Raw genomic sequence first — 7,911 nt, forward strand, 5'->3', positions numbered from 1 at the left:
GCAAGTAATCAAGTCTATCCACACTCCGACGGGTATGATGCATTCTCTTAGGTCCGCATTTTCTAAAGATGACCAATTGTCGGGGCTAAAATCCCATCATTGGCATGAGATATGTCAGGTTTGTGAATAGAATGGATTGTAATTAGCGTGGGCATTTTGCAATTTGAAAAGTGGCCATTATTCATAATGCTTTCTCATTTGTGGCAGTTTGTCCTACCGATCGCGATCGCAGGATGCCTTACTCTAGAAATTCGCGGGGCCATTTACAAGTTGTCGACTTTGGTGCAATGGATCTCACAGAAAGAGATTAAGGCGTCCTCTATTGAATCCGCAAGGCGGGGAGCAGTGGAGACGGTCTGTCTCTTTGAGAAATACCTGCCCACTAGCATGCTCACGATACAAGTTCACCTTCTTGTGCATCTTGTGGACGAAGTGGAGATTGCTGGACCTGTCCATACGTGATGGATGTTCTTCCTGGAGCGCTTCATGAAAACCTTAAAAGGCTTTGTGCAACAACGAGCTCGTCCAGAAGGTAGCATGGCGGAAGGTTGGTTGGTGTCAGAGGCGTTAGTGCATATCTCACAATGGCTACCAACGGTGGAACCAGATAATGAAATGCTATGGACGCTGAAGGACGATGATAGACTGACTGGAGATGTGGTGGTTGGAAGTGGGGTAGAAAAAAGAATGGATGCCTCAATGGAAGAGAAGGTGAATCGCTTTTGTATGTTGCACCATGCCTCCATGGAGACGTGGCTCGCCAAGTACTAGATTGCAAGGCAAGATTGAGAGGAAGCGCGAGCTGAATTCCGACGCAGTACGCGTCATCGACCGATTCGATATCCCGAAGGCATGGAGGAGATGCTGCGGTTTATGTCAACACGATGGTTGCATGGAGCCTTGACCGCAGCATCCAACGAAGGAACAGAGGTCTCAATGGAGGAGTGGGAGTTCTTGAGGGGATGTAGTCCAAAGGTGATGAGGGGTTTAGAATGTGTCGTATCTAAATTTTATATGCAACATCTAATTTGAGTGTTTCAATGTACAGTATAAAATATATAGTGCAGCGTGGTCGCGCGGACGGCATTTTCGCATGGAGCGTATTGACAAAATGCACTGCACAATGGACTGTGGTGTCATGGCAAGGTTTGAGCAAGAGAGCCGGCGACGAGCAATGGATCCGAACACGGTTGTGGATGAGATGGAGTATTTTGGGAACTTGCAAAGTATTATTACGGTGGATTACCATAACTTCTCCATGATACTATTCGATGTACAGTGGTTCAAAGTGGTACTTGGAGGAGCTGGAGCAACAGTTCGACGAGGTCCATCTGGATTTCTCGAAATAGATTCCGAAAAAAAATGGACGGATTTGCGCGACACCTTTGTGTTGCCGGCCCATTGTGAACAGGTGCATAGAGTCATTTGCTTTGCTAATTGTAATACGACATGGTTTATGTCACAATGGTTTAAACTCGCTTTGTACGTGTTTGTGAACATGTAATCTTCTATCCAAACCCCCGACAATCTCGATGGTGGTATGTTATACCTTCAACTCCTCGAAGTGCGAGAGTATATGATCAAAGCGATGTTCCGGGCATAGATGAAGAAAATATGCAAATAGAGGGGTCGATATTACAAGGGGTGGAGGCCACCGCAAGCTTGGAGCCCGCATCGGCTAACAATGATGGAAATACAGTAGTCCAAGAATTTTTTGAGAATGAGGCAGACTCGTTCTTTTGTGGTGACATGTCTATCGACCTTCCAGTGTATGTAGAGTTGTGTCAGGAGATTAACATGGGACCATAGAATACTTCATTCTTGGAGAATTGTATTACTCAATTCGTTGTTTAGATATTCCATAAAGGTACATAAGATATGGATTTTAAGAGGGATTTTTCAAAAATGATTTATATTACTGTGCTTTGTATAGTTTAAATTGATTATTCTAACACCATTTTTTATCTGTGCAGGTGACATTTTCAGGATGAGTCGAGGGATGAGCGATGAGGAGTTTCAGGACATGATGGCACGCATGTCTCCAGACCAGCTCGCGAGATTTAGAGAGATGGCAGACCAGGAGTTGTCTCGTTCTTTGTCAGGGCGCTCTGCTAGATCTGCTTCAGTACGATTAGATGCTTCAGCTTCGAGCATATGATCTCGACGCTCACAACTTGGGCTAGAGGGAGGGACTGCATCGGGATCAGGGGGGTGCTGCTGTGGAGACACGGATATGGTGTCTTCGTCTCGTCGTTCAGCTGGAGCTGCGTCACCTCCAGGATTTGTCACACCTGTGGGGACGTCTACTCCAGTTACTCCGGCTTTTGCGCAGTCATCAGCAGGTGGCACCCCTTTTGGTGGCACCCCCTTTGGTGGCATCCCTGTGAGTGCCACTCCGAGAGAGATTACCCCCGTCGGTACACCGGATGTGGAGGGGTCTCCTGGATATGCCCAGGAGCGTGGACGGAGATGGGAGAGGACCCATCTTAGGCAGACTCCTAGGGGTTATGGATACCTGGTTGATAGTAGGTCAGGAGCCATCATCATGAATGATGAGGGAAGGAGGGTGATGCCTCGCATGAGAGAGTTGTGCCAACAAGTTTTTCAGCACAACGTCCTGGATCATTGGAAGAACATACCGGAGGGGAGCAAGGACTACATAGTAGCATCCTTGCACGAGGAGTTTCCGGTGCCAGCCGCAATAGATAGATTCTCTACGGGCTGGATGATGGATTGCATGCATGCATACATGTCACATAGATGATCCAATGCACGCAAGGCAATCAAGAGTGGGGCTGCAAAGCCCGAGTGGTTAGATGCAGATGACTAGTGCCGACTGAGGGAGGAGGCTATAGATTCGCCAAGACGTTGGAGTCAGTAGTGAGAGGCGGTGAGGGCACGACTCGAGGCCGGAGTGGTCCATCATCTTGGGAGTGGCGGCCACAGGACATATTTGGAGGACTTTGTAAGTTTCTCTTTTGTTTTGCTTATTTGTTTTTTTAAAATATTCTTTGTACTAACAATCATGTTTCTAACAGTTAGCATTTTGTTTTCTTTGCAGCACTCCATTACAAATCGCGATCCGCAAGGCCTTGAGACTCGATATGCAGAGAGGCACGGTTTCAATGCATTGATCGACCGATTGTATAGACGCGGCGGCCCTATAAGTCACTCATCTTTCTTGTCCATAGTTACCATGAGATATTTGAATGCATTATTGTATGGTGGATTGATATATTGTTTCTTTTTCTGCAGAATCAGTTCGATGCTCCTTTGCGGCGAGACGAGCTTTCGGGGGACGAGGATTTATAGCTCGCCCTTGGATCCTTAGAGCTCACACACCTTTAGTTTTTAGTCGCCTGATCTATGTAGACATTTTCTATGTATTAGTGATATCCTTTCATGATTTTACCAATCGCATTTTATGCGATCATGTATTTATTTCATGTATCAGTTTTATGATTTCAGTATACATTCTTTTTGTTTGCAAGCGCTTTGTATGCAGTAGTGCAGAAACTATTTTGTATGGCTCTCATACAGCACACAATGCTATATGTGGCAGGGCAGCTTACTGCCCTGCCACAAATTTTTTTTTTCCCTGTTACCGTCGCTATTTGCGTCGCAAATTTACTGCTCGCATCGCTATTGGCCTCGCTATGCGCGTCGCAAATTCACTGGTTGCGTCGCTATATGCGTCGCAATATAGCAACGCATATAGCGACGTTTCTATGGCGTCGTCAATAATGACGCTTTTTGCGACGACGGGGGCAAATTTTGTTGTTTGTATTTTCGTCGCTTTAAATGTCGGTATAAGGTCTATATCTTGTAGTGTCTTCTTGTAATTTCTATAAATGTTGGGGTTTAAGAAGAAACTATCCTCATTTAAATAAAATAATGTAAAATTAAAGGCAAGGGTGGCCAACTACATGCCAGTGCTTCAATACAATGCATTTGCACAAAATTAATAAGAAGAACAACAAGTTTTATATGTTGCCTCAATGTGGCAAATCTATACATATCCCCTTGCCTAAAGAAAAATAGGGCAACCATGAATATTCATAGGTTGATGCCTTAGTGCTGTGAATCCATGACCTTCAAAATTTTAATGTGATTCAAAATGGTAAGTAGCAATTAGGGAATCATATATGAGAGATAAATAAGATTTTTCAATCCACTGGGATTCTTCAATAAAATTCTTTTCATATTTGACTAAATATTTGTGATACTCATTATTGATATGCATAGTAGTGAAATCATGATAAATTACATTTTCAAGAACTAGAATCTCAATATCCTCATCTAACAAAGGTGGATCCTCAGTGATAGGAGTAATAGATTGTGTATTGTTAAAGGGTTTTAGATTCGGCAATAAAGATATCCAATTTTTCAACTCTAGCAGGAATTCTACAATCTTCCATTGCTTTTCTTCCTCTTTATTAGGTTGATCAATTGTATAAGATCAAAGGAGATCTAGAATAGTGTTGCTAGTAGCTTCAAACTAGCCATTGCTTTCATGATGAAGAGCACATGTGAAATCCAACTTAGAATCCAAGTTCTTAAATAAGGCAACCCAAAAGTGATTACAGAAGTGACAATCACAATTAGAGAGAAGAATTTGGAAAAAGGCATAGTAAGGAAAGATAGTGCTGATAAAGAGCTTGGCGGCTTGAGGAGCAATTAAGATCTTTTTACAATGGATAAAATAGTCTTGTTTGCTAAAGCTATAAAAAATGTCTAAATCATATCTTTATGAACTGAAGTAGTAGGTAAAATAGCGATAAAATCCATGGAGATCAATTCATAGGGACCAATACTAATGGCTAAATGCATATGTAAACCGAATGTTTTGCCATAATGCCTTAATAATTTGACAAATGAGACACTCAGATAAAATTTGAGATATATCATGCTTTAAGTTAGGCTAATAGGAATATTCTCTACAAGCATTTAAAGTAGTTTGAATAACTCTATGATCCATATAGGGTGGTGCATGCATTTCATACATAGCCATGACTCTAAAAGATGTAGATACACACAACTTCTTTTGGAAATAAAAAATCCATTAATAAAAGTACAATAATTGAAAATATTAATACTAGAGTCATGCATATGATGCCATATATCACAAAAAATAGAGTTAGTAGCATAAGTAGAAACCATCATAATCAAAATACTAAATTCCTACTGAACAAACATGATTTCGATAAACAATATTTATATTATCAAAGCCAAGAATATGATGAGAAGAAACATGATCATGGAGGCAATAGGTAACGGCATCAACTACAACATTAGCACATCTTGGTTGATACTAAATCATAGGATGAAAGTTCTAGTTTTAAGGAATCCCACTTGATATGTCTATCAAAAGTTAATGACTAAGACAAAATATGATTTATGGCTTTCTCATTAGTTTTGGCTAAAGCTTCTAAATCCATAAGGTAATGTTTTCAAATATCTAGAGCATGGATAATGGCTAATAACTCTTTATCACTTATATTGAACATTGAGGTTTCTATTTTGAAAATTAACCTTGGTTGCTCTAACTTGTTGATCCAAAGTGTCTTTACATGTGAAATTCGGTGAACAAGGAGAGATAGCATTTGAACTAAAGGCAATGAAAGGATTTCTTGGATTCCATTGTTATTGTGAAAGCAAATTTGAGAAGATTGGTGGGTATAGAGGATGTGTGCAATAGCTTGAAATTCTTTTTCAACATCGTGTGCATGAGATATGGTAGCTTGTGAAGAAGAAGGATCGGGAGAATGAAGCTTAGCTTGTATACCTGGTTGGAGTTTGTTCTCATATTTTCATTGAAGTAAGCCTTCTAGTACTTCCTCTAGCATATGCAACAATAAAAATCATTGCCAAGACCTCTCAATGTAGGTGACTGCATTGCTACTCTCTTGCCATAAAAGATTAGCCTAGTTCCTCTTTGAGAATTGAGATGAAATTGAGGAGGTAAGAAAGAAACTTTGGAATTCTTTTGAAACATATCCCATATGATAGGGTGATCAACACTTTAGTAGAGTAGATTCCAGCATAGGGATGCTTTGTTGGACATTTAATTTGTGGCACACTTGAGCTTTGCCCTACTTGGAAAAGGATTCTTGGTCAAAATAATTATTGGATTTAATCATGACCAAAAAATTTTACCATATTTCTTACCATTGAATTTTGTATTTTGGAAAGACTTATGATTGATGTGTTTCTCTTTCTAGGTTTGTTGTACATCAAAGATGCCGTGAACAATGCACTCATCTTCATCTTGGATAGACATGCATTTTTGTGCTTCCTTCTCTTGAAGGATGTCAATAACCTTGGCCAAATTGCGATGTAGAAGATCAATTTGTTATTGAAGAGTAATCTTCAAAAGAGGATATTCAATATTGAGTTCTTTAGTGTGAAAAGGCTTTTTTAATCTTTAAGAAACAATGGTCACTTGTAAATAAGCTTGCAAAAGTATTTTTCATACGAACAAGCTTCAAGGTTAATAAAATAATTCAAAATATCCTTCAAAAAAATATTACAAAAGAATAGAATCTTGGGCCCAAAATAGGGACTAAAGCTCATGAAAAAGTGGGCTAAGGGGAACTTTTTGAGAAATAGGAATCGTGGGTACCAAAAACAAGGAATTTGGCACATGTTTTTAGCATGATATGGGCTATCTACATGCTGAGCAAAAGGGAGGAGAACTAAAGTAAAAGGGAGAAACTTGCAACCTTCTTCGGTCAGCCTGTATGCCATTTTTTCTCACAATGTCTCCTAAGTACTCCATAGATGTCCGCATGAGGGTGCATTTTCTCTCCTTAGCAAAGAGTCGATGCTCTCTCAATATGTCAAACACCCTTCTGACATGTGTCAAGTGATCCTTTGATGACTTGCTATAAATGAGGATGTCATCAAAGAAAACAAGCACAAACTTGAACAGAAAGGGTTGAAGGATCTTATTCACGAGGCTTTGAAATGTAGCGGGGGAGTTAGTCAACCCAAAGGGCATCACTAGAAAATGATAAAGTCTACGATCAGTCTTGAAGGCCATTTTGACCTCATCTCCCTCCCTCATACAAATCTGATGGTAGCCAGAGGGCAAGTCAATCTTAGTGAAAAAGTATGCCCCTTTCAACTCATCTAGCAAGTCGTCAATCCATGGGATGGGGTAGCAGTTCTTCACTGTGATTTTTTTCAAATCTCTGTAGTCAATGCACATGCGAAAGGAGCCATCTTTCTTCTTGACTAACAGGACTGGGGATGCATAGGGGGAAGAGCTTGGTTCAATGAAACCCATCTCCAACAACTCCTTGACTTGCTTTGCAATCTCTTCATGCTCACACTTAGAGAGTCTGTAAGGGGGCTTGTTTATGGCTTGGAATGGGGCTCTAAGTCAAGTGGGTGGTCCACTTGCCTCTTAGGGGGAAGGGTTGTAGTCATCTGAAATAGGTCACTGTATTCCCCAAGTAAGGCCTGTAAGGCTTAATCATTAGATACTACAGAAGTTTGACCCAAATTTTCATTATTAAATTACAAAACAAATATTTGTGAGCATTTCTTAAACTCTCATTTGAGTTGCTTTGCTGTAATGAGCTAAAAATTAGCATGATCTTGAACTCCCTTTACAGGCTGTCCATGCATCATAAACTCCATGTAGAGCTGAGAGAATTCCATAGAAATTTTACCCAATTGTTTCAGTAAAGAGAGGACAAAGTCCTATTTGAGATGAGTTATTGAGCTACTGACAGAAAATGATCAACAATAGAATTATTGTGTCTATCTTCACCTTGTCCATAGTGACCCTAGTGCACAAAAATGGGCATAACTTCCAAATGCTAGCTCTGATTGGGGAGATTTTTTATTCAAATCGGAGAGGACAAAGCCCTCTTCAAGATGAGCTATAGGAACCACTCCTAGATT

This window comes from Lygodium microphyllum, unplaced genomic scaffold (assembly GCF_053477565.2).
Source record: "Lygodium microphyllum isolate KBCC unplaced genomic scaffold, Lygodium_microphyllum_v1.1.10 scaffold_118, whole genome shotgun sequence".
NCBI classification, from domain to species: Eukaryota; Viridiplantae; Streptophyta; class Polypodiopsida; order Schizaeales; family Lygodiaceae; genus Lygodium; species Lygodium microphyllum.